Source organism: Balaenoptera physalus, assembly GCF_965194825.1.
Source record: "Balaenoptera physalus genome assembly, chromosome: 8".
Taxonomy (NCBI): domain Eukaryota; kingdom Metazoa; phylum Chordata; class Mammalia; order Artiodactyla; family Balaenopteridae; genus Balaenoptera; species Balaenoptera physalus.
The window spans coordinates 11820934-11842206 of record NC_138887.1 but is presented as its reverse complement, the minus strand read 5'-3'; the positions used below and the strand labels follow the sequence as shown (position 1 = coordinate 11842206).

At 41.3% G+C, this 21273-nt stretch overlaps 2 long non-coding RNA genes across 2 annotated transcripts in view; one reads left to right on the top strand and one right to left on the bottom strand.

Moving 5' to 3' along the window:
* The window catches only part of LOC309666284, a 184371-nt gene extending 172077 nt beyond the window's left edge, over nucleotides 1-12294 (top strand). Inside the window, exon 4 of the long non-coding RNA XR_014266988.1 lies at nucleotides 12215-12294. This is a non-coding gene — a long non-coding RNA (uncharacterized lncRNA). The remainder of the gene's footprint in view (nucleotides 1-12214) is intronic.
* A 598-nt stretch (nucleotides 12295-12892) lies between these two features.
* LOC309666307 lies at nucleotides 12893-16791 on the bottom strand. The gene is made up of 3 exons (XR_014267034.1): nucleotides 14063-16791; nucleotides 13862-13911; nucleotides 12893-12970 (listed from the first exon to the last, which is right to left on the bottom strand). It is a non-coding gene; the product is annotated as an uncharacterized lncRNA (long non-coding RNA).
* Nucleotides 16792-21273: the final 4482 nt, after the last annotated feature.

The window sequence follows — 21273 nt, the reverse complement described above, 5'->3', positions numbered from 1 at the left end:
AATCGTGGCTTGGCTGTTTAATAGGTCTGTGAATTTGAGTATGTCTCTTGACCTTTTAAAGCTTTGGTTACTGGTATGTAAAAGGTTTGGTGTGAAGAATGGAGATAATTTCTATAAAAGACTGAGCCCACTGCCTTGCACGTATTGAGGTGCTCAAGAAATACCACCCTTACTGTGTGTGTCAGTGGGCAATAGGCACGTCCTGACCCAAGACCTGCGCTGGGGCTTCATAGACCTCTGCCCCACCAAGACTGAGGCCCCTCACAGTTCTCCCTCTGACTCAACTATAAAAGCAGCCTCCTTCCTCTCCTCGGCTTGCTAAGATATGTACTTGTTTTATACAAAATCCATTCATCCAGAAATGTAGTTGTTATATCCAAAATGCGTTAATCCAGAAATATACTTGTTTTGTCCAAAATCCTCTGGGACAAAGGCATTGGCAAACTCGCTAGGATTTAGCAATACTGAATCAATGAACCAATCAATTTACAAAAAACCAAACTGAGTTTCCAGCCCTGTGCCCAAAGGCCCGAAATGCAATACAAAAGGAACACAAACTCTGCTTGTGCCTCAGGGTATTCCCAGTCTCGACGAAGAGTTTTAAAAATCTGGAAATTTTGGACCATAAGGGAAATATTCAAGAAAATTCCAAACAGGTGATTTTCGATGATCAAAATGTGTAAATAAAACATGCTATAAAATTTCTGAGAGTCTAGTATAGAGATGGCCCCTTGGAAAAGATGAGGTTTCCAAAGGTGGTTAAGATCCAATATAGTGAACAGATACGTAGCATTATAATCAAGGCAGAGCTGGGGTTGTCTTAACTCTGCCACGCACTAGTTGTTTGACCTCACGTAAATTTATTAAATGATCTGAGTTTCCTTATTTGTAGAATGGAGGAAAGTAACCATTTAATAAAAAGAATGTAGGGGGCTTCCCTGGTGGCGCAGTGGTTGAGAATCTGCCTGCCAATGCAGGGGACACGGGTTCGAGCCCTGGTCTGGGAAGATCCCACATGCCGCGGAGCAACTAGGCCCGTGAGCCACAACTACTGAGCCTGCGTGTCTGGAGCCTGTGCTCCGCAGCAAGAGAGGCCACGATAGTGAGAGGCCCACGCACCGCGATGAAGAGTGGCCCCCGCTTGCCACAACTAGAGAAAGCCCTCGCACAGAAACGAAGACCCAACACAGCCAAAAATAAATAAATTAAAAAAAAAAGAATGTAAGAATATCTGGCACATTAATAAGTGGACGCTATTATTTTATTTTATGAGACGCACAGGTTCAACATCTAGATTAAGATGATCTAGAGCAACAAATCTATGTTCAAATCCTAACTCTCCCACCAGGCACTGCATGACATCAGCAAGTTACTTAGCCAACCTGAGCTTCAGATTCTTCACCTCCAAATCTGATAGAAAGTTCTGTCTCCGTTTCAAGGAGGAATTTCCTGTGGTTGTCCATCAACATCTCCTTTGAAGAGTGTTGCTGAAGGTGTGTACACAGGGATATAAACTCATTTACTTCGGATCTTTCTTCATCTGGTCATTTCTGTTTCTCACTCTCCCTGATTATTAGTATTTCCTAGGTGCCTACCACATACTGGTCTCAATGAGACCCAACTAGACTTGAAGAAAAAAAAAAATCAGGATATTAATGGAACAAAGACTGAAATAATGAAATCAATCCGATTCCCAAATGCAGTGTATGCCATAGACTGTTAATTTGTAAGAAAATCTATCAACCATTTACACATATGTTCCCATCAAAGTCCATTTTCAGGTTATGATTAAGAAGAAATAAAACAAATAGTTCTCAGTCTCCAAGAAGCTCTCCCATAAGGAGCAGAGTTTCTGCAAAATGCTAGGCAACTCTGCGCATCTAAGGGAAAGTCTGCGATGGGGCTGGAAGATGAAAAAGCCTGCAAAGACAGGTCACCAAAAGCAATGAGCAAAGCAGAGAGCACAATGCTTTAGACATCAGCAAACTCAACTCCACACATGGAACATACACTTCCTCTTCACTTCCACCCAGAAATGTGCTCTCACCTTTTTTTCTTGAAACATATTCTTGAGTCAGTTTTGGTTTCCTTTTTGACTTTTGCTAAAGACACGGCTACAAAGAATTATCTCTTGCCGTGCGGTAAACAGTTGAGCAGAGAGTAGCGTGAGCTGGAATGAATGGGTGCACACGTGATCCCCTGACTCCACCAAGAAGCCGCATCTGAGATTTCGATTTGTACAAACGCAGAATAAAAGCGCTAGAGCAGAGGAAGGGTTGTAATGATGCTTTTTGTGCTCCTGCAACTCATCTTCTCTCTGTCCTGAACACCCTGACAAACATAATCCCAGCTCCAATCACACAGTTTCATTATGATCTTTCATCTAAAATATTTGCCTCCTTCCAGAAGAAGGCACTAGGGATACGTTGAAAAGAAGACCCAAGATGGCAGATAGAATGATCATTGGAACCTAAAGCTTCCAATACAAACAAACACAAATAACTGACTATGTTTTAAAAGAAATCCTATGGACCGGGACCAGAGATCAAACCCACAGAAGGAAGCAGGGAAACCAGAGCATTGCTCTCGGTGCTGGGTCTTCCATGGGAACCTGGCCTGAACAGCTGTATGTGACGGGCACTCTGCATGAAGCCAAGAGCTGGGACCAAGCTGCCTCTTACGAATGAGGGCTGGAGGAGTTCCCATAGCCAGGAATAGAAGCAGACTTACCACTTGAAGCTAAGACCCACCATGCATAATAAGACGCCTGAGTTTTGGTCATCTTTGTGGCAGGAGAGTGTAACGTCCAGTTTAGAGCCAAAGACCTTAAAGGGCTAGGGTGAAAGCAGAATTAAAGCCTTCTTACAAGCTGGGGAAAATTCCCACAGATGAACAAGAATTACCAAGCAAGTGAAAAAGTCTAGCAACAAAGTTCAACAGATCCATTAAACAAAAATTCCCACACAAACATACATATCATAGAACAATTTTCATTCATAAAATGAATATAATGTTCTCAAAGAAATGAAAGACGGACTACTATCCGTGGAAAAAACAAAACAAAAAACAAGAGGTTACAAAAACAAGACAGGTGCATATACCAAAAAAAAAAAAGTATCATTAGTTGAGTTAAACTGATCACTGGACAGAGGTGAAGATAGAATCTTTAAGACAGAAGACAAAACTAAGAAGATATCACAGAAAGCATTACAGAATGATAAACTATTAGCAAACATAGAAAAAAGGCAAGAGACAGAGAACAGATCAAGCAATTCCAACTTAACATCAGATTCAGAAAGAAAGAATAGAAAGAATGGTTGAGAGACAGTGTTCAAATAAATGATGGCTCAGAATTTTCCAGAACTGAAAACAAGCCCTGATGTTTTCCATTGATGGATAATTGGGAAGATTTAAAAAGAAAACAAACCCAAAACTAGAGTCATTGTAGTGAAAATACATAATCTTGAGATAAAGAGAAAATCCTAAAAGCTAGTAGAAAAACAGAAGACAGATTACTTACAAAAGAATGGCAATCATTTGATGATTCTCAAAAGTAATAACATGTAACCTAAGGCACTAGAATAAGGGCTTCAAGGTATTAAGTGAACATATAATTGTAAACCCATATTATGTAACACACAAACAAATCATCATTCATAAAAAAGTAAAAATTAAAAATATTTTAGACTTTAAAAGTTTACTATTGACAAGGAACAAAGAATTTAGAAGGAAAGTGGTAAATGGTAAAATCATAACTTCCAAACTGGGGGTGGGGAAATAGAAGGAACGAAGTAAAAAGAAAATAAATCAATCTATCAGAATTTAGACAAATAGAAAAAATAAAGCAAGGGGAAAACCACACACACATATATATAGCATAAAATATGATCTAAACAATAACTAAATAATAAATAAGCAAGCATAGTAAGGATAAGTGGGTTCTCTCAGTTAAAAGAAAGAGACCTCAAATTAGATTTTTTTTAAATCCAGTTGTAAGTATTTACAGGATATAAATTTAAAACAAAACAATATTAAAACTTTGAATGTAAATACAGGGAAAATATTTCTAAGATAAATGCCTGTTCCCCTAAAAGGTGCTATAGCAATATTAATATAAGTCAAAAGAGAATTTAAGCTAAAATATAGGGCAGGTTAGATTTCAAATATTCAAGTGTTTTCTTTTTAACCTTCCATTAACCATTCCACTTTAGAGGAAATATCAGTAAGGAAGGAGCTTAATGAGCAAACAGTCATGCTTCACTTTCTGGATAACCACCTATTTTTTGGACAGGAATAGAAGAGACGCATCTTGAATTGAAAGCTGATCTCTTTCCAATGTATTTATTTTCTCTAAAAAAGGGATAACCCAGGATTTATTTTTGTGATGGAAATGATGAGTAAATGATAGGCTGGTTTTTGAAGTACTGAATCTTCTGGGTTTTGTTTCTGGAAACCAGAGAAATAAAAACCTATAATAAACCACAAACGCCATATAATATTAATAATTAATAGTCCCAGAATGCAGGCTGTGTGCCCATCACTGTACTGGGCACCTTACAGGCATGATGTCATTTAATCCACTGTGAGACAGGCTTTCTTTCAATCCCAGAGGAAAGTGGTGGGCTAGAAAAAGCAGAGCTGGGCTAGGAACCCAGATGAGGCTGACCTCTTAGTCCTGTACCTGCTTCCGGATCCACATTCACATCACCGACCCACACTTCTCCCTCCGGGATGGAGCTGAGAAGCAACTTAAAGCTTCTTCACATTGGAGAGCTACTCTCGTCCTCTGTCTCTTGAGATCCGACCTAGGGAATCAGAGAATGACTTTTTAAAAAAATCCAGAAAGCCTAAGTAAGCTTAAGGTTCTTCTCTTCGGAAAAGCCATAAGAAGAAAAACAAATCTGGAATCAGAGCATCTCTGTGGCTTCAGGGAGGGCACTGGCTGTGCCCATGGTAGGTCCCGGCTCCTGGCCAAGAAGTAACCAGTTGCAGCTGCAGGGGACTTTGGGAGTGGGCAGGGCGGGGCAGACACTCAGACCCACAGCTGCTCGGCAAGGGGTGAGAGGGAGCTCCCACCCTGCCAGGGGACCCGCCTGGCCAGAGGCAACCAGAGCCCTGTGTGGTTCCTAAGAGGCCAGGTGCCCTGCCCAGCCTCCAGAGAGGAGTGGTGACAGAAGTGCCTTAAAATAAAGCAGGGACAAAATGATGAGTCTCCAGGAGAATGTCACAGCTTTATTCTCTGCCTGCCTCCTTTTCTGAAGAGCATTGTCCTGCGAGCTGGTTCTCAGGCATAGAATTGAAAGCTCAGTGAATCGTGATGAAACAAGAGGCTTGGGACCACAAAAGAAAACTCCACACACCACGTGTGTGAGCTGGTCCTCATTCCACATTCCTCCCAGCCTTGTTCTTTCTCACACACGGGCCTCCTGGAAGGCAGGAGGGGAAGCAGGCTCCCCGTTGATGTTTGAAGAAACACCAATCAAGTGACTTCCCTCTAACAGATGGTCTCCAATGTACAGGGATCAAGGCCATTTAGATGAGGGAAGTCTTGTGACTTTCAGAAAATGGGATTGGTTTTCCTCGATAGCCAATGGAAAATTGGGAGCAGCAGAGCCAAGGATAATGGCCAAAGAGTACATGAAAAGATGCTCAACATCACTAATCATCAGGGAAATGCAAATCAAAACCACAATGTGATATCACCTCACATCTGTGAGAATGGGTCTCATCAATATGACAAGAGATAACAAGTGTTGGCAAGGATATTGAGAAATTGGAACCCTTGAGCCGTTGGTGGGAATGTAAATTGGGCAGCCACTATGGAAAACAGTATGGAAGTTCCTCAAAAAATTAAAAATAGAATTACCATATGATCCAGGAATGCAGCTTCTGGGTATATAACTGAAACAAATGAAATCCTTATCTCAACAAGATATTTGCACCCCTGTGTTCATTGCAAAATTATTCACAAGAGCCAAGACATGGAAGCAATCTAAGTATCTATGGATGAATGAATGGATAAAGAATATATATATATATATATATATATATATACATATATATCAGCCTTAAAAGAAAAGGAAATCTTGACCTGTATGACAATGTGGATGAACCCAGAGGACATTATGCTAAATGAAATAAACCAGTCACAGAAGGACAAATACTACATGATTCCACTTACATGAGGTAGTCAAATTCATAGAAACAGAGAGTAGAATGGTGGTTTCCCAGGACTGGGGGGAGAGGAAAATGGGGGGTTGCCTTTCAACTGGTATAAAGTTCCAGTTATACAAGATGAATAAGTTCTAGAGATCTGCTGTATAACATGGTACCCATAGTTAACACTACTGTATTGTACATCTAAAAATTTCTTTAAAGGGTATATCTCATTTTAAGTGTTCTTACCACAATTAAAAAAAAAAAAAGAGAGAGAGAGAGAGACAGCTAGGTGGGAAATGTACAGGTCATCACTCTATGCTATTATACACCCTGAGATACATGATTGTAGAAAAATGTGCATTTTCAAGTTTTAAATCTTGGGATAGCTTCAAATTGAAGAGGTCTCTCACCAAGAAGCTGATAGTTAAAAGTGGCCTCGTATCTGTGTTTGGCATCTGATGGACTCACTTTGTTTTGTACTAATGCTTTATATGTGTTTATAAATTAATATATCCGTTGTTGCAGGAGGTCATATAATATTGCATTGTGGAGGCCATGTGATTTCATTAATTTATTCAACAAATATGGATTGAATACTCACTGGGTTCCATGCGCTGGGCACACGTACAGGAGCTGGGGACATGGTGATGGATAGGCCGTATCATGAGGCATGGTTCTAGCAGGGGAGACAGACAGACAGAATGCCTGTGTGAAGGAGGGCCCTGCAGCACAGCCCTGATGAAGTCACATAGTGGAAGTCATGAAGCTCTGGGGGAAAATCATTCTGGGCAGAAGGCCTGACACCCACAAAGATTCTGAAATGGGAATGTACTTGGCCTATGACAAAGGGCAGGTAAGGATCCCGAAGGTAGGCCGTGGTGAAGCATTTTCATTTTACACCAAGAATAATGAGAAGCTGTTGAATGGTTGTGAGCGGAAGGAGATGTTTCCTGGTTTATATTTCAGAACGCGGTCAATGCAGGCAGTGGGCAGCCATGGATTTATCACCCATCTATTCTTTCATTTATTCATTCAATTAATGTGTATTGAGCATTTACTATGTACTCAGCTATCAACCAGCTAATGATGGGGCAAATTAATGGCTTCTGTGGCTCTGTTTCCTTACCTATAAAATGGGCTCCCCTTTATAGGCCCTTCCTACTGTGAAATTTCTGTCTCTGGGAAGGGGCAGGCTCTCTGGCCTTAGTTATCCACGTCTGAGACGGGTCCACCCTGGACGTCTATCAGAGCAACACAATTTCTGGAAACCTGCCCATTGTTCATTTGGAGGTACATGAAACATATTGGGTCCTGGGTTTGTATTTGAAGAATAAAGTATAAACACAGAAAACCATAATTCAAAAAGAGTCAGGTACCACAACGTTCATTGCAGCTCTATTTACGATAGCCAGGACATGGAAGCAACCTAAGTGTCCATCGACAGATGAATGGATAAAGAAGATGTGGCACATATATACAATGGAATATTACTCAGCCATGAAAAAGACACGAAATTGAGTTATTTGTAGTGAGGTGGATGGACCTAGAGTCTGTCATACAAAGTGAAGTAAGTCAGAAAGAGAAAAACAAATACCGTATGCTAACACATATCTATGGAATCTAAAAATGAAAAATGGTTCTGAAGAGCCCAGGGGCAGGACAGGAATAAAGACGCAGATGCAGAGAATGGACTTGAGGACACGGTGAGGGGGAAGGGTAAGCTGGGACGAAATGAGAGAGTGGCATGGACATATATACACTACCAAATGTAAAATAGATAGCTAGTGGGAAGCAGCCACATAGCACAGGGAGATCAGCTCTGTGCTTTGTGACCACCTAGAGGGATGGGATAGGGAGGTTGGGAGGGAGACACAAGAGGGAGGAGATATGGGGATATATGTATATGTATATCTGATTCACTTTGTTATAAAGCAGAAACTAACACACCCTTGTAAAGCAATTATACTCCAATAAAGATGTTAAAAAAAATTTTTTTTAATTAAAAAAAAATAAAAAAGTATAAACGCAAAGGTCTAGGCCAACGTGGCTCTCTAAAAAAAGAACGTAGCAGAGTTTTGAGGCATATGAAGATGAGATTGACTGTCTCTAAGGGCAGTAGAGTAGGGTTGGGGAGAATTTTAAGTGAAGATACATTTAACCTCTGTGAAAAATAACGAGCAGCAAAGTCAGAAATTCCACAGGGGAACAGCTAGGTTCAAAGCAGAGGTAAAAACTTCTGATGGCAATGAAATTCTGGGCTAAAACTGAGGTAAAAGTGGCAGACATGTGGCCCCTCATACAAAGTGATAGTCCTGTTTTCCTCCTACCCCGCATGTAAAGTGTACATCAATCATGGCAGCTGTGTCCTATTTTATAGGCACATCCTCTCAGCCCCAGCGCGCCGTAAGGGGTGCTGGGAGCTAAAATGCAGCTACAACCAAGGATCCGGAGCAGAGTGCCCCTCGATGTGGAGGGGTTTAGCCAGTTAGGTTGACCGCCAGCCACTGACTTCAATGGTACCGTTCTGTAACAAAAGACATTTTTTACGAAGAAACCAGTCATTGGAACAAGGGAGTCCGTGAGCACATCGGCTCTGGAGAAAGACAACCTGGCTGCACCACTGTGGGACTCAGGGAAATCTCTCAACATGTCTGGGTCCCGGTGTTCTCATCTGTCAAATGGGGCCATGCCACAACCTTCCCTCATAGTTGTTATGAGGAATAGATGAAATTATGTACGTGAAGACTTTCGTGCTGTGTTTGGCACGTGACAAATGCTCTCAGGTATAAGCCACCACCATATATAATTAGTCATAATGTTAGAGAAGAATAGATGCTTTTCTCCTGAGCCCAAGGACCGTGCTTATATGGTGTCCCAGACACGGGAGTCAGGTTCCCTCATGGAGTTACAGGAAAGTACCTTAGCTCTTCTGCAGGCACAGTTGAACTCTCTGCTTTCAGAGTTTGAGATGTCAGCAGCCGGCGTCCAAAGAAATCTAGCAGGGAGAACTTTATTATCTCAGGGAATTTTCCATGGTTCCAGGTGTAGCTCAAACCTTCTTGGCAGACGCACCTGATTTTGTAAATACTGTGATGAGGTACCCACTTCTCCTGGGCAGAATCACCTGAAACAAGATGACAAGACTGACCTATATATCAGAATGTCACGGAGAGAGGTATTCTTAGAATCTGTCAGACTCCATACATGTATTATTTATTTCACTGTAATAACATAGCAATACGAAGAGAATGCCAACACAGTGATCTGTAATGCAGATGACTCCACAAACATTTCCATGTTCAAAGTCCATAGGGTCAGTGCACAGTGGCTCTGTGGGCTGAGTTTCACAGGAAGGAAGGGCATAATCAGAGAGAGATTTGGGGTGAACGTGGAACTAAACAAAGAAGAGTAATTTGAATGGAATGTTTGAAAGGATCAGCTAATCCTTTTCACCACAGGGTTGGGCTTGCCCAAGGCATAATGATTTTTGAACTCCATCGGTTACGATACTCTGCTTCTATCCCCACATGGAGGGTCATTTTGCCAGTGGGTCTGAAGTCTTTGAAGTCCTCTGGTTACTATTCCATGTCCCCATTCATTCCTCCCATGGGCACTGGATATGTTTTCTAGTAACTCATTCTTTCTTGGCTAGTCTATTCCCTCATCGCCCCCTCTGGATGGACTTGTTTTCTCTTTAGTCACGTTAATAGCATGAGTCAGGTAAAGAGTTAGTGAGGATGACAACAAAGCAACATCTTTTTCTTTAAGCTACTCATATAATCTCTGAATCATTCTATGTTCTTTTTTTTTCTGATGACAATTTAATTCCAGTGACTTCCAAGTTATTACAAGAAGATGTATAGAACCCTTCCAGTACTGACAATAAAAACGAATCCCTGTGGAGTCTCCCTACATTTTATTTTTCCTCATTCATTCTCTTCTCATATCCTGTTGATATCCTCCTTATTCTTTTTCCCAATCTCATGTGGCACAAGGTCACATTTCTCAACAGGGCACCTTTGGGCTAGAAATGGGAAAGAAATCTTTGCCCCTCTCCAGCCCTTTCTCACATATGGGCTGCAGTGACCTCCCCAAGGGGATCTGACATAGAAAAGAGCCAATAATGTTCCTCAAAGCAGCAAGTGTCATTTAGAGTTTTGTTTTAGACAAAAAAAAAGTTAATTTAGGATTGAGACTCCAGCCTTATGCTGACAAACTTTGCATTTTATCACGTTAATAAATGAATTAGTCATGCAAGAATGGAGGAGTGTAACAAAGATATCTGTCCATGCCAGTAAAGGTTCTGCTGGTCCCAAAGAGAATGAGGTTCGTGCCAGAGGACCTGCAAAGTCATCACAAATATACTTCGCATTTGTGTTTCCAGCTTAATTGCTCATGGCTAAACGGAAAATAATAGAAATGAGGTTTTGTTTACATAAAGCGTGAAACTTTGTCCTGGGAACTTTTGTCCTCCAAATAATTCCCAGCAATGTAGTCTTTGGAAGGTGCCCGACTATGTGGAGTTTTAACAGGAAGAGCAAAGAGAACCAACGTAGAGGTTAAGAAAATGTCACAATGCCAGTGGATATGAGTGATTTCCTCTTTATAGTATCAAAGCGGCAGGAGATGTAACTGCCCCAGTGAAGAAATAGATGGCGCTTTTCACGTTGTCAGTACCTTTCCTTTTGAAGGAAAGACTTTATTGTCCAGGTAAATCCACTCAAAGACTCCATGGCTCAACACTAGAGTACCAGGGAATACTGTCTACTGAAAAACAGTGTCTTCTGGAAAACTCCATTTCACAGCACTGTACTGTACTGTTGGTTTTGGAAATGATGGAATAAATCTACTGAAAAAAACACCCTCTGCCAATGCAACTGTGTATATAAAATCATCTAGCTGCTCTGTTCTTCCTAATGAACATAAAGTTTGGGCCATGCTCATTAAGGGTAAGGTTACCAGGCGGGATATTTAGAGCTATCTTCAGGTCATACCCATGGCTGCCTGTTCTCCTCATTTTCCTCTGATGCACTGGATCACTTTCTCTCCCCCACACCCTTAACTTTCTTGGCTGTCTTTAGGTTCTGCTTCCAACTTGCTTGAAACTGCTTGGGACATTTTCATTTCCTCTCCTTCTCCTGTCGATTTCTTAGTAAGCCATTCCCAAGCTCCTTTCCCCCATTGCTTCTCTCTCTCGGTTAACCTTTTGCCCACTTTCCTCTTCCATCAATAACCACAAACATTTCTGCCCTCCAAGTAACCCAGATCAACTATCTACTAATCACCAGGGCACAAAAGTGCTTTCCTCATGTTGTCAGAGATTTAGCTTCCCAGGCAATCCCACCCTCCCTCATCTACCTAGAGTTCACAAAAAAAAAGATTTCAAAATGAGGCTTTTAGAAACCAGGTGCAGTAAGATGTTCAGGGGGCTTGGGATCAGTCAGAGATGAGTCTTGTAAAAGGCAAACACAATATTGTAAATCAGCTATACTCCAATAAATTTTTTTAAAATCTATTATATCAAAAAAAGACAAATGGAGACATATTAAACATTTTAAAAGTTTATTTGAGCAAAAATTGATTCAAATCGGGTGGTACCAAATTGGAAGGGGTTATGCGCTCCATCAGCAGGAGCTGGGGAGGATTTCTATAGAGAAAAGGCAGAAGCAAAACAAGGAAATTATGTGATTGGCTGTAGCTTAAGCAGTTGCATTCTTTAGGAAAGGCTAGTTGGATGTTTGTGATTGGTTGTCCTAAGGTTTTGATTTCTTAGTCTTGAGGCATTCACACTTAGATTTGGGTTTGCTTAGGAAGGTAGACTACTGAAGCATTAGAGCTACCTCAGTCTCATGGCCTCCTTATTTCATTTATTTAACAATTCCCTTCATTTGGTCATCCTGTCATACATGAGGGACCAGTCAAAAAGTTGTGTCACTCTCAGTCACCATTGGGGTTAAGCAGTCTTGTCTCATCATGAAAATCATAGGTTACGATTTCAGGTTTGTGGAAGAATTGTTTTTGCTGTTCTTCTCACTGTTCATCTTGTTTCTCCAAGTGAAGTGAGACCATCTGATGTACAGCTGATGGCTATGAACATGTATCCTTGAGAGAATACAGCGCACCAGGGAGACTACAATGGTGACTATTGGGAGAATGATATCAAGAGATTGAAGTATGTTCCATAGTCAGGGCCCCCAGGAACCAAACCAATTGGTTTCAAATACACCAAAGAATGTATCAAAAGGAACATCAACCTGTTTTAGCCATGTGAATCATTTGCTAACGCCTTGTATTTGCTACAATACAAGAAGTATTGATTCAGGTACAACAGGAGGTATTTGCTGTGGCACAGGCTTTTCCTTCTTGAGCCAATAAGTGATCTAAAGCAGTTCTATTATCTAAACCCCCCTTAACAAGAAAGCCTAGGGACTTTGGTTGTGCAGCTATGACCTTAGCAGTTCATTCAGTGATAGTTGCCAGAGTTAAGGAGCATTATCTTCTCAGGCATTAATAGAGAGAAAAGGCAAGTAGTGAAAAGGCAAAAGAAATAAAGGTTTCATATTGGAGATGAAGATCTTGGTCTGTGATCTTGGGAGGGCTGTCCGCCTCAAGGTGTCATCTGCTTCTCGGGAGGAACCTCCCTGGTCCATTTTAATTTTAGATCTCCATTTGGTGTGCAGTTCCAAGAGTATGGAGGAGCCCTTTTTAACTGGGATATGTGGATCAAGGTTCCAGGCCCTGAAGTTTGGCGGCCATCTGGGGAGTGGCCTGGTATGGTCCCTTCCAACGAGGTTCAAGTGCAGTCTTTGTTCTTTTGTGATTCCAAGTCCAAAGGGTGGGAGAAATTCAGAGATATTAGCTTGGAGAGTTGTAGTCAGATATTTGAGAAAACAAGAAGAATTCAGGATCCAGTCCAGTTTACCAGTAGATAACAAAAATCTCAAAAACAGTGAAGAGGACTAGAATTTAATACTCACAAGGGTTGGTATATTTTTCCATCAAAATATGATTTTTCTCTCTATAGTTTCTCCCATTTCTATAAAGGTTAATCAAAGTAAGACTAATTTGTTTGCAATATAAGTCTAGTTTTATTAAACTAGGCCTGATGATTTACATAAGTGCAGCAAGAATAGCGATTGACCCCATAGGCTCTTTTTAAGTTAGTTTTGCTGGACCTTTTCATAAGGAATCCCTTATGGGCTTTTAAAGGCCTCTCTAGGCTAGGGAGCCAAGCTAAAGACTTATCATCAGACTTTGCTAGGAATTTCTTTACATTTGGGTGAATTCCTCCCTTTTTGTGGGCCCCTAATTAGCTCTTGCTCCTGGGGCTGCCAGGAGGTGACCTTATTGCTCACCTGGCAGGGCTTGGAACTTGTCAACAAGATACCAGATGATTTTTCCAAGGGGCTTTATTGGTTCTATAAAGTCAACCTTAGTTCCTTTAAAACTGTCTGATCAGATTTGAATTTATTCACATCACTCTCAAAGATGACATTCTAGTCAAAGCCCTGGTAATATAACCAATGTTTCCAATTGTGTCCTGTTATAAGGAGAACAGGACACAATATTGAACTTATTAAACTTATGCCAATAACTATGTTGCCATGAAAATAAGAACATTCAATATTTTTCCAAATTCTGGAGGGATCAGTTAGGGAGAAAAAGTAAATGTTTCAATTCTGTTTACAAATGCGTAATTTACCAAATTGCTGTTAAGTCATAGATAGCTTCAGAAAAAAGATTTTCTTAAACCTGGAAAACCAAAACATTAAAGAAGCAGCAATGTTTCAAACAAAAAGTCATTAAAAATTATAATCATCCACATCAGTTTATTCAATCTCATGTTATTAATTCTTATTTTGCTTGAATCCAGTTTTTCCATTAGAGTTTTGGAAATTCTTACCCAATTCAGTGGTCTGATCTTAAAGTTATCAGCAACCTGTATTCTAGAGTACTTGTCAGAGTCTTTTCCATTAATCTCTCTGAAGACAAAGCACTTTTGCAAGCATCAGAGTAAAACAATAACTGTCTGTGAGTAACAAAACAACTTTAAAAAATGACCTGTTGGGACTTCCCTGGTGGCACAGTGGTTAAGAATCCGCCTGCCAGTGCAGGGGACACGGGTTCGAGCCCTGGTCCAGGAAGATCCCACATGCCGCGGAGCAACTAAGCCCACGTTTCACAACTACTGAGCCTGCGCTCTAGAGCCTGCGAGACACAACTACTGAGCCCACGTGCCACAGCTACTGAAGCCTGTGCACCTAGAGCCCATGCTCCGCAACAAGAGAAGCCACCTCAATGAGAAGTCCACGCACCACAACGAAGAGCAGCCGCCGCTCGCCGCAACTAGAGAAAGCCCAGGCGCAGCAACGAAGACCCAATGCAGCCAAAAATAAATAAATAAACAAATTTTAAAAATGGCCTGTGGTTAAAGACCTGATGAGAGTTTATTTGATAAGAATATTTAGTTCTTTCTGCAGCATATAACAGTTTAAGAGAATAATTGGACAATAAAGGAACTGGAAAATTTCTATTAACTTCTATTTCTGGAATACCTGTATTAGTAACATATATCCATATATATTTAACCTAAGAAGGTTTATCATCACGTCTTATTTGATAATGCTTCCCATGTAATTTAGCATGAATATCTATCATGTAACTTAATTTAGTAGAAGTTTAAGTTTTCAAGTTACCAGAAGGATTTCAGTAACTATTTTTAAGGTGACATACCATAAAACATAATTATTGTTGAAAAATTTATAAACTTTTATCTTACTTACATCTATTTAATTTATTTGTTCTTAACAATTATGTTGAGCTAATTCTTGAAAATTTCACTATACATTAAATAGCTAACCATCATCTTAAGTTATTTTTTTGCTGACAGATTTTGAAATAGAGATAACATGAGCTTATGTGACTTTTAGTAAACCCAGTAGAATAAAGTTTGTATGTCTGCAATATATTTAATATTGATAACTCTGAAGTGCTTATTTTAACTAAACCAACAAAACTTAAACTAGCTTTTATTTACTGAATATTATCCTAGATCCTGTGAACTTGAAAAATATTTGGGTTAGTTTCTATATTTCTGAGAATACTTAACTTTACAAGCATTTATTTTTGTTTAAACCAATTAAATAGAGCTCTTTTACAAATTAAGTTTGGCAATACCATTTGGCGGTAGAAAGTCACACGTCTATAACACACATATATAGATATACATAAACATACAGACAGATGTAAACAGAAATATTATAGCTTTCATTTTTAAACTTGAGCCATGAGATAGACAAGATAGTACAAAACTTACTAGGTTACTTACTACTCACTGCTTGCTCCCCCAGGGCTGTCAGGGTCTCCTTCAGATCCCTCTTTTGACACCAGAACTGTTATGTGATAAATGGAGACATATTAAAATTTTTAAGTTTTTTTTGAGCAAATTGATTTGAATTGGCAGTGCCAGACCAGAAGTGGTTAGCAACACTCCACCAGCAGGAGTTGGAGGAAAGACTTTACAGAGAAGAGGAGGAAGTAAAGCAAATAAATGATTTGATTGGATTTAGCTTAAGTGGTTGACTTATTTAGGAAAGCCCAGTTGGCTATTGGTGATGGATGGCCCTTAGGTTTTGATTTCTTAACCTTGAGACAGTTCAGGTTTAGACTTTAGTTTGCTTAGGTAGGCAGATAAGGTATTAGAACCACCTCAGTCTACTGGCCTCTTTTTAAATTAACAGTCTGAATCTTCGGTAAACCTGTTCCCTCGTGAAAACAAAAACAAAGGTGAACGGAAAAAATGGGTTTGGCAACATGACCTCAGAATTGTGAGGGTTGATGCTACATATATAAACTTGTCTAGTCCGTGCCTGGCATACAGCAAATGCTCAGCAGTTATTTGTTTTCTCGCCTTTCATGTCAATCACTAAACTTTGAAACAGAACTTTGCTACTTCTCATCTATTCTAACTTTTCCACCGCCTGCTACTGTGTGTCTACACGTCTTATACCAAGACGTGTAGATTTTTCCTTATTTTAATAAGAGTTTTGTACCCTCTCCCAAGTAACCACTCATTGTGCAGTGCATTCAACAAATACCTTACATTCCTAAACTGCCTAGTGTATGACTCATGAGTCCTATTTTGTCCAACACAGGCACAAAATTAGTCATGTTTCAAAGAAAGCTGTAACTTCGTAGGAGAAAGCAGTGAGGACCCTGGGCCTGGGCTGGGTGAAAACACACCTGGCATGCCTGCCGTCGTGTTCATCCCCGCCCCCAGCTCCCACTGCATCTTGCTGTGTTTGCAGGGGAGGGGAATGGGGCACGTGGGATTAGGAGTTTCTTGGGAAGTAATTTAAACCTTGCCCATAGGTAGACTTCAGACCATTCATGGTCCTTCATCATTTCTCACGTTCTTACTCCCACCGGTCCCTCTTCCACGGTCCTTAGGGTCCATTCCATCCTGTTTTCACCACCACCTGGGAGGCAGGTACTCCAAGACTATTAGGTGGAAAATGGAGGCAAGTCAGACAACGTGCCCCCTGGTGGGACTTGAACTCAGGCAGTTAAGAGTTGAGAGCTTCTGCCTTACTCTCTTGAACTGTGGAGTCATAGAGAGGTCCACAGAAGCTAAATGATAATGGGACCCTGAAGGAATCTGGAGATCAATTCTATCCTGGGGGGAAGGAATGAGGGGTGATTAGCTATGACCAGCAGGGCCTAAGGTTGGGAGGAGAACAGGTGTCCCCGTTGGTATTGGGGTGTTTGGTACCTACTTCCAGGCTGATCCAGGCTCACCGCTCCCCACCACAACCCCCCAGCGCAAAAGCCCCAGCCTGGCAGCCGACGTGGACTTGGAAGGGAGCCCTGACTCTGTGGCCAGTGGGCTTCCTAGGCCCCTGGGTGTCCTGTTTAAAGTGCAGCCGGTTGTCCAGCTATGCTCCCACCAGCAGGGTTTGAAAAAACCCGATTCCGCCTAACCAGACTGGAGACCATCAGGTGTTTTCTTTTCTGACAAGGTAGCGTAGGAAAGATATTCTCTTACGGTTTGACTTTGTATTTACCTGTTTGCTGGGAAGGAAAAATATTTTTCTATATGTTTATTGACCATTTTTTCTCTCCTCTGAATTTCCTGTTTATAACCTCTGCCCTTTTTTTTTTCTTTTAATTTATTCTCCTGTCCTTTTTGCCTTTTCCTTGTCAATCTGGAAGAGTTCTTTATATAATTCTTGATCATAATCCAGAAACTTAATATATGTTGCACCTTGTTATATACGTTGCAAGGATTATCTCCCTCATGATCATTTATATTTCAATTTAGTTCAAGGTGTTCTGTGTGGATGGGGGGGAGTTCAAACAACCTAGACTTCCTTCAGCAGGGGAGAATCCAGTTAAATTACATGACCTCCTTTCTGTGGCCTGCTCAACAGTGGATTAAAGGCATGAAGTGGATCTATTCTTAATTAATATGGAAGCATACCCCAATATATTGTTGTTGAAAAGGCAGGTTACAGAATGAGAGCTCAATATTTACTGTTGACTAAAAATACATATATACAAATAACAATACTACACATTTCCTGTGAGTGTGTAAATAGAGAGAGATAGAGAAACAGAGACAGAGAGTCAGAAAGAGACACAGAGAGAGAGAGAGAGAGAGATTAGGAACAGAGCCTGGAAATAGACATCTATCTATCTACCTATATCTATATCTATATCTATAGATAGGTATCATATATTATTAATTTATTTATTTATAGGAGTATAAATATATTCCTATGAGTATTCTATGAGTATATTTTCTGGAAATATATACACAAATTGAAAATCATGGTTGCTTCTGTGGAGAAGGTTGAGACCTGGGGTTTTCAGGGCTTCTGCCTTATCTATGATATTTAAAAATTTTATAAGAATATTTTTCATGAACTTCAGATAATCTAAATTAACTTTAAAATGAAACAGGAAAGGAGTGAACTAAGTCATACAGAGAAAGACAAATACTGTATGATCTCACATATATGTGGAATCTAAAAAAGTCGAAGTCATGGGAACAGAGACTGGGATGGCGGTTGCCGGGGCAGGGGAGGGGGCGTCGGGGTGGAGGGAAATGGGTAGATGTCAGTCAGAAAGTACAGACGTCTGGTATAAGACGAATGAGCTCCGTGGATGTAGTGTACAGCAGGGTGACTACACTTAACACTACTGTATCTTATACTTGACCATTTCTAAGAGAGTAGATCTTAAATGTTCTCACACACACACACACACACACACAAGGTAACTATGTGAGGAATACTTATTGTAATCATTTTACAATATATATGTGTATCAAATCATCACATTGGGGCTTCCCTGGTGGCGCAGTGGTTAAGAATCCGCCTGCCAATGCAGGGGACACAGGTTCGAGCCCTGGTCCAGGAAGATCCCACGTGCCGCGGAGCAACTAAGCCCATGCGCCACAACTACTGAGCCTGTGCTCTAGAGCCCGCAAGCCATAACTACTGAGCCCGTGTGCCACAACTACTGAAGCCCATGCACCTAGAGCCTGTGCTCTGCAATGAGAGGCCACTGCAATGAGAAGCCTGCACACCACAACGAAGAGTAGCCCCCGCTCGCCACAACCAGAGAAAGCCCACACACAGCAACGAAGACCCAACGCAGCCAAAAATAAATAAATTTATTTTAAAAAAATCATCACATTGTACACCTTAAACTTACACAGTGTTGTATGTCAAATTATATCTCAATAAAGCTGGGGGTGGGGGGAAGGAAACAGAAGGGGAAGTCATTTCCATATTAGCAGTAGAAAAGTTAGAAAAGGAAACTTACAAAACTATGTACACCAGAGAGTGGCTAAGGGTGATAATAATAACAATAATGTAAACAACAGCAACATTAAATAGCAAACGCTTACATAGCCCTCACTGTGGCGCCCAGCACTGTTCTAATCGCTTTACACTTACTATCTCATTTAACCCTCACACAAGTTTTATTCTTTCTCTTCATTTTTAAAATTTATTTATTTATTTATTTTTGGCTGCGTTGGGTCTTCCTTGCGGTGTGCGCTTTTCTCATTGTGGTGGCTTCTCTTGTTGCGGAGCACAGGCTCTAGGTGCACGGGCTTCAGTAGTCGTGGCACGTGGGCTCAGTAGTTGTGGCTCGCGGGCTCTAGAGCTCAGGCTCAGTAGTTGTGGCGCACAGGCTTAGTTGCTCCGCGGCATGTGGGATCTTCCCGGACCAGGGCTCAAACCGGTGTCCCCTGCACTGGCAGGCGGATTCTTAACCTCTGCGCCGCCAGGAAAGCCCCAGTGTTATTATTTCTGACACACACTCAGGCTCCCCCATCCTGCCTTCGATCACAAACTCTCATCAAAGAGTTTTCCTTTAACAAGATAACTCCTCCTTAGAGGAATTCTAGCAGATGAAATTTTCTCCATCTCTTAAGTCTAGCTGTGGTTTGCAACTTCTGGGAGCCTTTAAGGCACTGCAGTGGCCACGTGACCACACGGGGGCAGCTAATGGGACTGCAAAAAGCATCGAAGATCGAAGATCGACGACTCCTTTTGTCTGACGGGGGCTGCCTCCCTCCTGCTTCAGATTTCTACCCAGGCTCTGTTCTGCTCTGCCACCTCCACTGCCCAGTCCTGGCCCACAGATGGAGAAATTCAGCCCAATGTACACTTTCTCCCGAGTCTCTGTGCAACTTCGAGAAAAGGAAAGAGCTTCTCATAAGCCCTGAACTAGGCGACTGGCACCCTCTAGGTTCCTTTCCTTTACCTCCACAGGCTCGGTGGAAAGTGTGTTTTCTGTGGGGCAACGACAGTGTCAGTGTGGTCAAACATAGAGCGTGGTCACTGCTGTTATGACAGAAAATATAATAGACCCTTCTCCCTGCATTGGACACTGTAGGCCTCACCTGATGGGATGCAGGACCCAGGGAACCCCTTGCTGTGTCCCACAGGGATGCTGTCTCCATACTTGAGTAGACGTCGTCTTTCCAGGGTTTGAAGGGGTTGAATAAAGATCTTGGGGCACAGATTTTCAGCATGAGGCCAAGAGCTCTTTTCTTTAACTGGAAAAATATCTTTTCCTAATTTTGTTTGCAAATTCCACAACTCAGATTTCTTTCTTTCTTTCTACCAAAATCTCTCAAGACAGATGGAAATGCAGTAACAAGCATGTAGAGGGAGGGTGGAGAAGCAATCGGCCGTTCATAAGTCCCTCCTTTGCACCAGACACTGTACTGGACGCATTGTATGTTACAGCTCTTTCAGCTAGTACAGTCTTTACTCTTGGTTTCCAGATGAGGAAGTTAGGGCAAAATGACTTAAATTACATTCCCACTCTTCATGGTGTTTCACCTGTTATGGGCCTTTGCCCACCTCTGTTGACATTGCCAAGGGTCTGTGTTTCAGGATTCTCTTTGTAGACCTTCCTTAGTTCTGAGAGCAGGCTGCTGGGAGGTGGATGGCAACCTTGTTTCCAGCTAAGGGTTCCCTGAGCAACTTTAGATTTTCTTTGGCAGATGGAACTCTATTTGCATCACTATGTTTACACACCACAGGTTACAGAAATGAAGGGAAGAAAACGAATACTTCCAAGGTTGTCTTCAAGGGTTGGAGGAACGGCAGAAGTGAGAGTAACAAAAGAAAACAATAGGTTGCAATAGCGAAAAGACAAGTCTGGCTGTGGGTCCCTGACAACTAGGATGACAGTGGGGCTGGAGACCTGTGGAAGGAACAGTCTGTGAATTAAAAAGGCTTAGTTCCAGGTAACCAGCTCTACTAGGAGCTGAGTGTCCTTAGGTGAGATACTTCACCTCTCTGAGCTTTCGCTTACTCGTTAGAAAAATAGAGATGATATTAACCTAAAGCACAGACTCATAAGACTTTTATATGAGGTGCTTGCATTTGAAACCTTGTTCTGTTCTGCCCAGAAGCAGGATCTCAATAAGTATCTCCCACTGCTCCCTCCCCACTGAGGTTTGAGAGCTGATAAGAAGCCTTATGAATAAAATGATCATATAATCTATCATCCAAACCAATATTTTTGAGACTGAAAGGGGCCACCATTAATAACCACATCGAGACAATAGACATAAACTGAAATTGTCTC